The sequence below is a fragment of the Passer domesticus genome, chromosome 1 (genome assembly GCF_036417665.1).
Source record: "Passer domesticus isolate bPasDom1 chromosome 1, bPasDom1.hap1, whole genome shotgun sequence".
In the NCBI taxonomy this organism is placed as follows: Eukaryota; Metazoa; Chordata; class Aves; order Passeriformes; family Passeridae; genus Passer; species Passer domesticus.
This window is the reverse complement of record NC_087474.1, coordinates 139978272-139993223: the sequence shown is the minus strand read 5'-3', so window position 1 is coordinate 139993223 and position 14952 is coordinate 139978272. Positions and strand designations below refer to the sequence as shown.

The 14952-nt window shown below is 34.6% G+C and overlaps 1 protein-coding gene across 7 annotated transcripts in view; it reads right to left on the bottom strand.

Moving 5' to 3' along the window:
- Positions 1-14952, bottom strand: part of VPS13B (vacuolar protein sorting 13 homolog B) — a 426582-nt gene that overhangs the window by 157319 nt on the left and 254311 nt on the right. The gene's annotated exons all lie outside the window — the stretch shown is intronic.

The window sequence follows — 14952 nt, the reverse complement described above, 5'->3', positions numbered from 1 at the left end:
ACAGCTCGTAAACAAAATAAAGATGACTGACCCCTTCTGAACATTTAAATAGAGAACAAATACATCACATCCTAATGCAAAGGAGAATGTCATTAATTGCAGTCTAACTGAATATGCTTTGTAGTCAGCAACACTCATAAGTTCTAACTTTATAATGATTTGTAGTATTTATCATTTTTGTACATAGGCATAAATCCGCTGAGAGGTACATTTAGTATGCTGAAAACAAAAAAGGCCAGTAACTGAAACATAAGCAAAATTTTCTTCTGATTGACTTCAAACAATTGCTACAGGGATGCAAAAATATAAGTGCAACAAGTAACAAGTCCTCTTTCTCAAATTAATGTTGGATAAATTTCTGACTTCTATCTCTGTACACCTACAGAGATAAGTACCACTGAGAAGAGAGGAACAGGTATAAGTGTTAAACAAAGCTAAAGCAGAGGATAAAACAACAAATAGCCATAAAGATCATTAGGTAATGCAATGAATTCCATGTGGGAACTCAGCACTTTTAAATCACACACACACACACACACACAAAACCCAAACAAAACACCAAAACAAACAAACAAAACAACAACAACAACAAAAAACCAATTATGGATAAACATGCCCTAAAACAGGATCCAATACATGAATGCCAAAGCGCTTGGTGAAAAAAAAACCACCTGGGTGTACAGAACAAACCATTTACACTCATTATCACTTAGAACAGGTAATCATATAAAAGATTTTAGTTGATTGTTGTTAACATGTCTTTTAGTCTCCTCTGTGTCACAGTCTGGAATAAGGATGTGTTAGATACACGTTCAGAAAATTCAACCATGAAAAAGGTGTTTGAATTCTGCTGCTTGAATTCACTCCCAGCTTCTAGATATTTCAAGCACAGTACAGAATCTACTACTATGACAATCATGGCTCCTGACAGAGAATGGCATTAAGAGAAAGTATTCAGGATCTTCAACACAGCCATCACAGTACTCTACACACAAGTGTTTCCTTTAAATATGTCCAAGTTAGGTATTAAACAGTCACTTTTGAGACATGTAGATGGGATAGTTAGAAACACAGAGTTATCTCCTCTCTGCTGCTAGACTTTTCTAGTTGTGCAGCACTAACTCTTCTACAGAAAAATTATAGTAATAACCAAACTTTTTCTAAAATATCCAAATATATTATTTTCTTTCACTAATATTTTTCAGCATGTCTTTTTCTTGCCAAGCTGAAGCAGACAGGTCTTCCCTCACAACTGCTTTGTAGCTTTTTCTTAAAAAGAGACAACACAGAAAAATCCCTCTTAATTCTTAAATGAATTGCTTAGAGATGAAAAACTAAAATTAAAATCACATTTCTCTAACCACTGTGTGTCCTCTATTTCACCAGTTTCATCAACTGCAACTACTGAGTCATACAGGTATTTATTTAATCCCAAACCATTTTATAAAAGCACTGACATACATTGAGCTATCATAATGCAAGAGAAGAGATATTTGGTTTTGAAGACAGAAGAAGAAATCTGGTGACAGGAAGTCAATGGTTTGTGCCTACTTTGTATGTGTGGCTGACACCCCCTCAAAAGGAGCAGGAAACACTGTCTTGGTTGGAATTGAGGTGACAAGTCTAACAGGATGCATGGATGTGCAGAAGAGCAGAGTCTGCCAGGTCTCCACATGCTGTACATGAGAACCTTTGGGGCTGGGCAGACCCTTTGGCTGGCCTGCCTTGGGATGTGCTTCCCTCTTTGTAAGGCTAGAACATGCCAAAGGAAAACAGGAGAGGCAGGCTTCATTCCTCTTCTCTCTAAACTTGCTTAGTATGTATCTCTAAATGACAAAATCAACCTCTTTGACAGGCTACCAATTTATACTGTGGACATAAAGCCAAAATGATTTTGAGACTATAACTAATTGCACAGAAAACATTTTGAGAGTATTCTGAGAATACAACATTATAAAATATGGATAAAAATTAGTGACTGCAATTTTAAAGTTTATATACTACGTATTTATTCTATTTAGTGACTACCTAAATATTTTTATTTTGAAACCCAATAGGTACCTATACAGAAAGAAAAAAAAACAACACCCCTGCACACTCATTAGTTACAGTGGAGGTGCCAGGTGGGTGCTACTAGAATTCCATTTGCTATCCATTTAGGAAGGCCAGATTTTAGTGAACTGGGCCACACCAAGGTCAGGACTGGTAGCAGTGCACTGATCATATAAAAACTACTAAACACTAAATGAAAGGAATTACAGCAGATCACACATCAAAAAATTTGGCCTTTTGCTTCCTTCCTTAGTCCCATGGGCAGAAAATGCTCTACATATCCTGTGAGGTGACCAGACAAATAAAGTCTGGTAGTTCTTTGCAGTCCTTTCCTACAAGGGCTGCAGTACAGTAATTGCCTGAGAAGAAGCTGAAGAACTTCTGCAGTGCACTTGTCTTCTGGAGTTGTCTCTGGAACACAGTACCAATGACCCTATGGCCACAAAGTACAGTATTAGTAAACTATGAAGTAATTTTGGTCTCTCTCAAAAAAAAATGTAAGATGAAACAAAGCTGAAGATTGCAGCTGTGCATTTAGATGTCATCTGTTTAATTACTTCTATAATTTTATTGTTTAAATTCCTCAGCAAAAATAATAGCATGAGCAAGTCTGAACTTTTAAAAGTCAGTTTTTCATTTTTATACTGTTTAATGTTTAGACAGTTTGAGGAATCTCTTTATACTTTTGAAACATTCACCCAAATTCAGGAAGCACTGTATAAATATACACTTGACAGACTGTATAAATGATAAGTATGCACAATTGCAATGGAAGGTCTGTATGATATTTTTGGATGCCAAATGTTCCTTGAAAAAAACCAAGTGGAATATAGTTTCTCTAAATAGTGGAAGTTTGGAGAGGGGACTAGTAAAAAAGGCAAAATACAATTAACCCAAAGACTTTTATGCTTTTGTTTTGTGGTAGAAATAATTTTATCTCAAAACTTAATGCTGCCTGGGCAGTCAAAGGATCTTTCATTTCAGATTTTTAAATCTTTTGTGTGTACTTGCTTTACCATATGACTAAGATAAATAATCTTGTGATTTCCCCATTGTTTTCAGCCTGAATTTCACTTTGGTTTAATTGATAAATCTAGCTAATCTCAGTTTTTCCAGATGTTCTATAAATTCACCTGGAAATACCTAGGGGAAGTTTCACTGAACACACCTTCATGTTTGATATGTGGAATTTCTCTAAATGGTGCAACAGAACCTGGTAAAGGGAACAGGCTGGAAGGCAAACTGTCCTCAGTGTGTTTCATAAGCTGACATGGGACAGGATTTCTTTTTTGCTGCTGTGTCAGTATATCAAAATCATACCTGGACACCAATCAAATTATATCTGAAGCAGAAAAGAACATTGCAAACAAATAAATACCAGCTTTTCCTTTACATTAAACAATGTGTATTAATGCATACTTTCAGCATGCCTATTGCAATTGGTAATGCTTATAGCATGGTCAATACAAGGAACTACTCTAAAACATGAATATTTAACTTACCAAGTCAATTCACATTTATCTTTGGCACTGATTACATTAGTTTCTCAAGAAGCCACTTGTATTTTCTTCTTCTTATAGAATCATCATATTCATAATGGCAAGCTGGAACTATTTCTGAAATATTGTATATGATACTGCAAAATATGTTCAGTAACACAGTATTAAAAATAACCTTCCTTTAATTCTTCTTCCTGAAGTCCTGGCACTACTTTGTCTATTTCAATATCCCTTGAAAACTCTCCTGATATAAAACCACACTCCAAAGTAATTATGAAATATATTACCTGTCATGTTAAAGCCAGTATATTTTCTTCCTTAAAACCCTGTTAGACTATTGTTAATTGACTACTGGCTCCTCCTAAGCCAGTATGAATCTATGCCTAACAAAATTTATTGAAGGGCAGTTTTATTTCTAAATACACATTTGAAGGGGGCAAAGAGAGAAACAAAAAAGATGCAAATCTACTCAAAATATCCCTGTGTATTCACAATATTGACCATGAAGACTACAGATTCCAGTGCCAGGTAGTTCAGTGACTCCATGATGCAGCCCAAATATTTAAATGGTGGTGGTTATAAAGAAAACTTAAGAGTTTTATTTTTCTGCCTGGAGCTAAAATAAATTGCTAAAATAAATTTTCTGCCTGGAGCTAAAATAATTGTCACTAAAATGACACTGCACAGATACAAACGCACAAACAACTACACTGCCCATGTGGGAAACAGCAAATTCTATCATCTGTAGTTTGAATCCAGTTTAGTAAATATAATTAGATACACTCTTATGAGCTACAGTGTGCAAAAAATACAAAACCTAGATTTAAAAAATTATTTTTAGAAAACAACTTCAATAGCATTTGTAGTTACATAATATATCAGGCATTTTTTTTTACTATGCCAAAAACATGGAAAAATCAACGCATGAAGCTGTCTGAATACAGTGGGTTAAAAAAGATACGCCAGAGAATTTCATTCCTCTGTATTTTTCTTGAATACATATATGCACATATTTATATACTTCCAACCGTAAAAAGTTTCGAATTTGTTTTGCAGCTGGATTTGCTCATCTACAAGTTTGTTCCTCTTTCTTGAAAAACTGTCACATACAATGATTAAATAATACTATTCAATAGTTAAATAATTTTGGTTATCAGAAAGAGTTCAAACCTCTTCTGTTCCTATCTTGCAAGTACAGGACACATCAATTTGTAGATACTCCTGTGTTCTGTTTGTACCACCTACACACCCATTTATTTTTTAGTGCTCAAGAACACACAATACCAAGCCAGAAAACTGGAGTAGCTGTGATTTATGCCAATCATTTACACTGAAACAGAGATGCCTGCTATTATCTCTGTATTTTATTACTTTCAATGTGCACTTGTGTTAGCCATTAACATACCAGTGCTGGCCATTGCCTTCTCACAGAAAAAACCAAAACCCTAGCAACAAAAATATCAGTGGGCATGAAAAATCTTTTGAGAGGCTGAAGAATGGTACATTTATCTTTGTGTCCAACAGCTAATAAAGCCCATAAGATTACAAACCCACCCTTAAAAAGAAGTGATGGAATTTTTTCTTCTAAAGAAAAAAAAAAGAAAAAAGTAACACACAAACCCACTGTACATGGCTTTTTAACTTCTTTCTTTCTTCTTTATTGCAGCATAATAAGGTTTAATAGCACAGTAAGACCTTAAACATAACAAAAATTAAGCATGACTTTTGACCGTACTTAAGGTGGTTGTGCTAAGTGAAACTATATTGGAAAAGTCAGTTAAGAGCTAGGAACCATGCTCACTTAAACAGTAAAATTTGAGTTGCTCGGGGTAACAGTAACATGGATTTAATTTTGCCATGGGAGCTTGGAAGAGTATCCCATAGAGAAATATGCTAAAATAACATGTTACTATTCTGTATATTTCTGATAATCCTTTTTGTTAAATAATTGAAAACCAAAGTTGAAATGCTTACCAGCATTAAATGAAAGACACTGGCAAACAGTTTTGCAAAAGAAAGAAATCTTCTATCCAAAATGTAGTTTAAGAACTGTGGTATGAATTTGTCATAGATAAAACCCTGTGAGGGACATCAGAGAACCCACAAGTATTTATGGAATGAACCACAATCTGTATACAGAAGTTAACAAATGTTTCATTACAAACGGGATATGCTTTTCTCAGTAACAGAAGCACACAACTTGCATTATAGTTACCTTGAGATCCTGCTAGAATTAAAAATGCGACAAAGAAAAGAAATCTGCTTTATATGCTATTGGAAAATACTTTTCAACAAAAATCATTTGTTAAAATCAGAGCTGATGGAAATTATATTTACTCACAAACAGTTAAGAAGAAAACTGTACAGAATACCAAGTTTTAAAAGCTCTCCTCAGCTATTTTAGACTAAATTATTTACTGCAGCCAAGACTTTAGATGTTAATTTTCAGACAGAAAAGACAGCAAAACAACCTTGATAAATGAATTCGATCCTGTATTTTAAGAATCAGTGACGTAGACTTTCTGGGAAGAAACTGTAAGGAGTTTGTATAAAGCAAAGGAACATCACTTCAGTAATTCATACAGAGGAACCACTCCAGCTCTTAAGGTGGCATTAATTTCTAAGAACCAGCTAATTATTTTCTCCCATGTTAACAGAAACCCAAACACCTCCCCTCACACCCCCCTGTATTTTACAATAACAGGCACAACATAAAGCTACTTGTTCAGGAAAAACAAAGATTAAAGGGATGTAGCATGAAGAAATGTAAAACCTTCAATAACGTTGCTTTATAACATAAAACATGAACCATAAAACACAACTCATAAAAAAATAACTCCATCTTTCGGATTACCTTTTATTTCCCAGTTTTATCTGAAAAAAATTTCATTACATTAAAGTTGCTGAGTACATAAACTGTGAAAGGTATTCTGGGATTTTTAAATGGTATTTAATGTGCTTTTTCTTTGTATTTAATGTGCCCTTTCTTGTTTACCTTTTTAAACTATGACAGTCTATTTAATAATGTTAGTGCTGAATCTGAGAACTATTTAAAAATTCTTGGTACACAGTGTCAAATTTGGTGCTGTTTCAAAAGCCCAGATCATGATGGCAGATGAAGCTGATCCAAGCCCAAGGTGATAGACATCTTTTTGCCAGGGCTAATCCTTGTGTGCCTACACAATAAATAGGCTCAGGATAATAACCTTACTGAAAACAACTGCCTGATAGCCCCAGACTTTTTTATTTCTTTCAGGTCCCTCAGCCTGTTCCTTATACACAAGTACAAACAGTAACACCATGAAGAAGTAGATCTTAAAAGGGTTCAAATTTGGATTTACAATTTAAATGGGCACAAAACTCAGTGCCCAACAACCATGGATAGAACAATGTTAAAAAACTGACGTGGCATTCACTCCATTCTGGGCAGCCCCAAGGAAGCCCGGGGCCACACTTTACCCCTTTAGTCCCTTCACTGGGCATGGCTTGCTTGGATGGGAGGGTGAGAAACCTCTCAACTCAAAGAACTCTTCAAATATCTGACATGTTTTCTCTCCCCTGTGGTAAAACAGGCATTGCTTTAGGGAAGAATTAACAGTTTGGAAAATATTTTCAAATGGGGAAAGGGGCATTATTATAGTTAAGGGAAGACAACAGTTACAGACTTGATCTCCATGAAGGAAGTAGATTTCTGTGCTGGTTAAAGAGAAAAAGATATGAGAATTCTGAGGGGTTCAGTCAAAATGTGCAAACACAGAGGGGGAAAAAAAGGAAAAGAAATTATGCTTCCTAGGGAAAAGATGAGAATAACTGCAATAACCTTAGGTCTCAAGAAAAAAAAACACCCCTACACATAACAAGTATTTAGAATCTTAGGACTAGGAAATATCAAGGCAAGAAGTTAAGAAATGAAGCGTTCGCATATCTAGAATACAATAAAGAGTTTAAAAGGATTAGAACGAACCAAAAAACCAAACAGTTGGTTTGATTTTATTTTGATTGGCCTTCATAACAGCAGAACTGTAGGGTTTTTTGGGGAAAAAAAGGAAACAGGAAAAAACATGTTCAACAGCATCTCAAACCAACACAAATGAAAGAAATCCTAATCTCCACTCAGTCACCTTAAACATATTACAGATTTCAAAACTGAGGTTGTATGAATTTCACATGGCAAGCTCTGCATACACCAAACAGAAAATACTCATTAGTGTTAAAACATTTGAGAGAGCAAGAAGTATCAGAAGACCAAGGAACCTGAGTCCAGCCTGCTGTGTTTCTTGAACTTAACCTTGCTTTGCAGAAGATACAGTGGTCAAGATCACACACAGCTGAGAAATCTCTTTATAGAACAAAGTATAGCACATGAGCAAAGCAGTGACAGCAATGCCCTTGTGGAAGTTTTACTTTAAAGTTGGTATTTACTTCTGACCTTAAGCTGTTTAGTGATGGCATCATAATAAATGAAAGCAATGGAGTACATGCTACAGTAAATCATATAAAGTACACAGACGTTGCAGCCTCCATTTTGAAGAGATGCATCCTTGATGCCTGGCACTTAAGTTCACAACTAAACTGTCCAACCTGAGAAATTCCTGAACACATAATCCAGTTTAAAGGGAGCCTGGAAATCCATTCCCAATTTAGTTCTAAATCACACAGGATGCAGCTAGTGACAAGAACCCAGTTATGCAAACACCTCAGCCAAGCCAGAAGCAGAAAGGAAGAGCATTGCAGATAAAATGTATATTAAGTCCTCAAAACAAAGTTAAAAGTAACAATAAATCATTGAGGAAGGTCACTGTTTTTTCTATTAAAATATTTTAATATATGCACTGTTTAAGAATTACTAGACTTCAAAATGTCTTTATCAATTCTATGTGTTTCAACTTTGATCTGTTTAAATTAATTGGTTATTCCTTTAATTCATTCTTTAATTTTCTTTTCCCTCTAACATATTTAATAAGGTTTCCAAAAATGCAGTCCTGATTAACAGCAAATGGATGCTTAAATGACATAATGCCACTGCTCTGAGGAACTGCATGAAGAAATTAAAACTTATTGTATGAATCAAGTTCTGTGCTACTAAGTGAAAGAAAAAATATAAAGTAGGTATGAGTATGGAGAACACAGTGATTAAACTTATCAATTAAAGAGAAAAGTAAAGTTGTAAAAATTATTTTTACTCTTACATTATAAGGGAATGTATTTTAAATCTATGTATTTTGAAAATTAGTTATTTTGAAGATTCCTGTAGAACTCACAAGGAAATTTCAAGTAAAAACAAGTTTCAAGGTTAAAGCTGAACATTTTTAAAGCCAAATTCCAAATATAAATTTAGCTTTGAATAGCTTTTGGTATTAGATAATTAGCAAGCCACATTTCTGAAACTAAATGGGCAGTTCCAGCTGTTATTTTACAATTAGTTTCCACTGAGAGTTTTAAATTAATAACTGCTGCAATAGCCTTAAACATGCCAATGCTAATTAGGAGTGGTGTTTGCATGTAATGCTATCCATACATATGAATATTTTGCTGGGCAAAAGGTCTAAGCAGATTTTTTTGTGCCTCTCTGCTAAACACAGAAGAAGAGAGAAATGTAAAGCAGGAAAAGACTTTACTTCCAAGCCCTACTCCAGAGAGTAGTATAGGATTCTTACAGAGGATAAAGATGATTTTCCTAAGTCATTAGACAATTTTATGCTAAAAAACGTGATCAAGTACCATAGCAAAGAAAAACATTCAGAAATTGCAATTACTATGAATATTTTGATTTACACCCCAATTCAACAACTATTAATTCTAAAGATTATGAAATTCAAAAAGAAACAAGACTGTATATTCAAATTATATGCCGAGAGAATCCTGATAAAAAAAAAATTCTTCAGAAATAAAATCATCCCCGTTCAAAATCTAAAAATTAATTATTAATAAATAAATTCTGGGAGAGATTTCAAAATCTTTGCTGTTACAATTTTTTTTCCTTAACCTAGATGAGAACTTAAAAGGATGCTAACACAATTCCATTTCACAATTTATATGGAATAAAATACATACTTTTAAAAACACTAATAATTTCTTCTCTTAAATGTTTTTTTCCTATATAACATCACCCTGCAGTTGTAATAATTTTGAAATTTGTGAAAAACTGCTGTAGTGATTTTACAACATATTAAAGCTGATATTTTTCCTAATTCCCTGTGGTACATATGGACAATTTAATAAGCAGCTCACATTTCCCTCAAAAACTATGGTCATACAATTTTTTTCACTGATTATCTTTAACGCCTTCATTCAGAGAAGAAACTCTAAGAAACAAGATAATTCCTTGTTTGCCTAGCAGATAAATCTCCATGACGTACTGAAAACAAAAATAGGTAAAATAGAAAATAAGTCTTAATAGAACCTTTGTAAAACAATCAACTCTTAAAAGGAAATTATGCATATTAGGTCCACAATCTGGGAAACATCTAGCTATCTTAATGCTAACTTCTATGCAAAAACACAACAGTTTTTAAACTGTTATTTGGTTTGAAAACGAAGATATCAAAAAGTAATCTTTTTACACATAATAAAGCTATAGATAATCCAGGCTTTTTGAACAATAATTTCAAGGTACAGTTTTTCAAATACAAACATGTCAAAATATTTCTGAAGAGAAGATGCTTACAGATGTGGGTGCTGTTGAAAAGTTTTGAAAGGCATTTGATTTTCCAAACCACATTTGAAAGAAAAAACAGATTTCCACACAGACTGCTGGCTATGTATGTGCTTCTTTCATAAATTCCTTGAATAATTTTTTTCCTTCTTTCACTCCAGCATTATCAGTACAGACAAAAAAAAATGTTTATTACTCCTTTTCTGATGGATTTTTGTTAACCAATAATGGGCATGACATGATTATTACAAGGATGTTCAAGATGGAGTTCCTTGAAATAAAGATAAATAGCAGCTATTGCTGCTATTTTGCTATTTGCAAATGTTTGAGAGTTAAGCAGTGAAAAACAGTAAACTACAAAAAGGAAAATAATTATAATAAGAAAAGGCTTGTGTTAATAAAAATTTAAATGAAAAATAATGAAATCTACAGCTACCTTTTCATAAGTAAACTCTTTACATGTACTGTTTTTGCGGGGAGGGGCATGCCTAAAGAATTCCCATTTCCATTCACAAATTGGAAACAGTCTAGGGACAGATTTATGCTTTGATCTATGAAAGATCTACACATGAAAATGACCATAGAACACTCAGACCTGGACTATTAAGCTTTGATATATGACATGAATGAAATCCTTGGATCTCAAAAATGATGAATCCAGAGCATGGACAACAATTAGGTTCTTTACTGGCCAAGCTGAGGAAAGCTTGGGATTCTGCTTGCCTAAACTCCCAGAACTTGATAGTTTGGCAGTATTACTCCTGACTTTTTAAGTAAGACATTTACACAACAGCCTCCAATCAGCCTCTATTCTCTGAGCTCTTTGTCAACAATTTCATTTCTGCATTAACAATACTGTAACTCAACATTATTTTACTCTATCTGTTCATGGATACTCCCTAAAACTCCAGTAATTATTGTTCCATGACAGTTTGCTAAAACAACCCTGTTGGGGATGATCAGCAATTACCTACAATCCATCAGAGCATTTGCACAGTATTTGGTGGAATAGAACAGAATTCAAATCCCAAAACAGAAGCAGAACTAAACATCACCTCAATTTCAACTTCATATTTAAGCACATTCACGCATCTACCTCGTCTCATTTTTTCAGTCAGAGAACCAGAATTTCTGGGTCTTGTGATGAAGTTTTCTCAACCATCTCCCTGATGACAGTGCCTAGTTCTGCTGGTAGCTTAGCACAACTAGTGCTATTCACTGTTCATACCCCCAACATACACATTTCCTAAAAATTCATCAGGAGTTAAAGCCCACAAAAATATAGTTCTGTCCTTCACTGTATAGCAGAAACGTCATTTACTCTTACTGACTCCTTCACAGTTTCAATTAACTGCTATTCCCTCTCTTTAGCCATTATAGGCAACTGCCTTACTTGCATTCTTATCCAAAAAACCTCCTTTATTCTGCTCCCTGACCCCATCCCAAGGCCTTTTGATAATTTGATAATCTCCCAATCAACAGAACCGGCAGTTTCTTGATGGCAATGTATAGTTCTGGTAATATTTGTGGAACATAAATACAGCTGGAACTGAAGTTAAACAGTCACAGAATCATGAAAAGCTATTAAAACCAACTCCTACAGAAGTATGAGAAAGAAGGGAAAAAAAAAAAGAGACATTGCCTTTTACTGTCTCCAGACAGAAATGTGTCTTACTTTCAGGAGCCCTTAATTTACTGTTATGGTGCATGTGTATTTCTTTACCACACATTAATATCAAAACTGAATTAGTCCATTTTCTACTGAAGAAAATACTCTAATTTTTATACAGTACAGGAAAACTGAAGTTACAAAGTCAATACATTTCTTTTCAACTTCCAATAATCATCTGAAACTATATTTGTGCCTAAATGATTGACGTGCATTGTTTTTCTAACATTCCCTTTTCAGTTTAGTTCTCTCTCCAAGTTAGCATGTAAGCTCTTTTTCCTAAGACACAACAGATGGGGTCACTTCAGCCTACAGGCCAAAAGTGGTCTGGTTTATTTAGTATGACCTGCAGCTCTACCAAACCTACCTTTCATGCACTGGCAGTCTGCTAATGATATGTGAGCACATTCAGCTTTTCATGTATAAAATTATGGGACAAATTCAAAAGATGTTTGGAAATGCTATTCAGCCTCCAGCTATGAAAATGTTTCTCAGCCTTTTCTAAAAGAACAATTTCTAAATGAGAAGCAAAAATTCTTCTTTCTCATGAAGCACTACAGAAGTGACACTAATTGCATGTGGTTGTAGTTCAGGCCTAAACAGAAGAGTGTTTAAAGCAAAGTGACACCACAAATTAAGTTTGTATCCCCACTCCAGAAACACTGTAAAGACAGTGGTTCAGACAACAATTCATCTTCTTTTATTCTATTAAAAGCAGCAGCACCAAATTAGAGAAGAGAGGTTGGAAAAAGACAGAAGACAACATGTTGGCATTATTAGAATACTGTAGATGCTAATTCTTCTGCAACCAACAGGCTTCTGTAATTTATTTTTTTAGAGTCTCTTACACTAGATATTGTACTACTTGTACCTCTGTTAATATTTGCTAAGAAATCTTTGACTAAGCATGTGAGCTACGCATTGTGTGGGTTTGCTTATCTTACTACTCAATTTTTAAGCATTCTGTATTAGCTCCAGGTTTTTTATCTAGTACCATGTGCCATGGGCACATTAAAAAGGGAAAATACTTTGCAAGAAGAACTCTCATATTTAGACCCAATATCATGTGTTAATAATATCCCAGTTTTTTTTCTTGTATACAGACTGTACCTCCTGCCCAACAATACAGAACCCTTTGCCTAATTTTATTTAAATAAAACCCTGAAAAATGGTGAAATCAACTTCACTTAGAATTCTAGCTGTCTAACAGCAGTGACTGTCATGAAAGACAGTGAAGAGATATCTTGAACCACACTTCTGTAAGTGTTCTGGATCAAAGATTTTGTAATTAGAAAATGGATCTAGTTCAATTCCAAACAGGAATCTTAATATTTTAAATCTAAAAAGTATTCATTTTTATTCTTTGAAAATCTTGGAACTTCCTTAAACAGATTAACATAGCCAGCCACCTTCTTCCCAAAAACAGAAGGCCACCCACTATCAACTTCAATATTATCCTGTGAAACACTGCAAAGTAACTTGATGCTCTGCTCTGACATGTCTTAGAAACAGTAAAGCTAGCATAAGTGGATGATTAAAACAGGAAAGAGAAGAACAAATCATTTGACAGATGATGAGAAATTAGAGGAGTGGTCATTGAAGCTGAGGAAGTCACTTAAAATGTCAGAAAACGCAGAAAAAGACATAGGAAGCATGATGTTGAGAGACTGGTCACAAAATGCCAGTAGCAGTCAGATGAGAGGTGTTTCTGGCCCAGTATTTATTCCTACCTTACTCATTTGGTGTCATGATTCCTAAAGGAGAACTGGAGCACATTGTATCTGCATTAAAACTATGAAAACCAAATATACACTGCACAAGTCTTGTCTGGAACATTTATGCATCTAAGACCCACAGGACCATAAAGCAAACTAGCATCAGAACCTTTGAAAAGCACTGAATGTCAGCATTTCAGGTAAAGCCACATAGGCAAAGACAGACTCAAAAATCTTAACTAGCATAGCTTCATTGATTTTAAATGTAAAGGATTGCTTACTCTCTGGTTTGTAATGTGCATACAGGAATATCACCCCACGGTGACTGAAACGACCTTAGAGAAGCTGGTAATTGCAGATTCCACTTTATGATCAGGAATTTTTTGATAACGTTTTTGTTGCTGTGAGGAGAGTGGAACCTACATTGGGTCTCTGACTCTTAAAGCAGGTATCAGATGAAAGTCTCCTCAGACAGAAAGGGTGGGAGCAGGAAGAGCCTGTACAAATGTCTGGAAGATCTCTTCCATCTATGAGCACTTGGAGAGCTGGATCAGGCCCTGCTAGTCTTGCACCCAAAGCCACTGCCAGTGCTAGGCTCCAAGACTTTTTCCATGAAAGCTTCATAATACAAAAGATAAAATGCTCATTTAAAAACAAAAGGAAAAAAAAAGGATAAACTACTATAACCAAACATACAAGCAAAGCCATTAATTTAAATGCTTCCACATGGAAGTATGAAGAAAAAGACTTTCTTACAACTTCTAAGTGATCAGAAGTGAAATTGGAGATATTTCATGGTCTCCTAAAAATCCTAGTCTTGACAAAAGTAAAACTTGCTGTCATTTTCTAGGCAGTAAATGTTTTACTGCTGGGAAAAGATTTTGATGTTTGTAATTTCTATTGAAGAGCACTATGAAGTAGTTAAAAATATTGCCACATCTGAAAAACAGACCAACGGGAAGTATAAGACACTTGTTCATCTGTATTTCTGTGACTTTTCTCACTTGGTATTATTTGCAACCCTACTTTCATGTCTGGCAACAGTGCCAACTCTACTAAGGATCATATATTACTTTTATCATGTTGATTACATATGTTCACCAGTTTTGCTGCCTATATATGATTAGTGTGGTTTGCACATACTTAGTGACACAATCCAGAGCATGACATTTTCACAGAAAATGTGTTTACTGGGAAAGAGCTCCTTAGAAGTTTGCATTCCTTTAAGCTTTGATCTACATGACATCAAGAATCCTACAGTTTGAATATATGTTTACCATTTATATTATTAAGATCTATCTCCTTCTCACTATATGGCTACTGAACACTTTGGAAGTCACAAAAAATTTCCTTTTCTCTAAG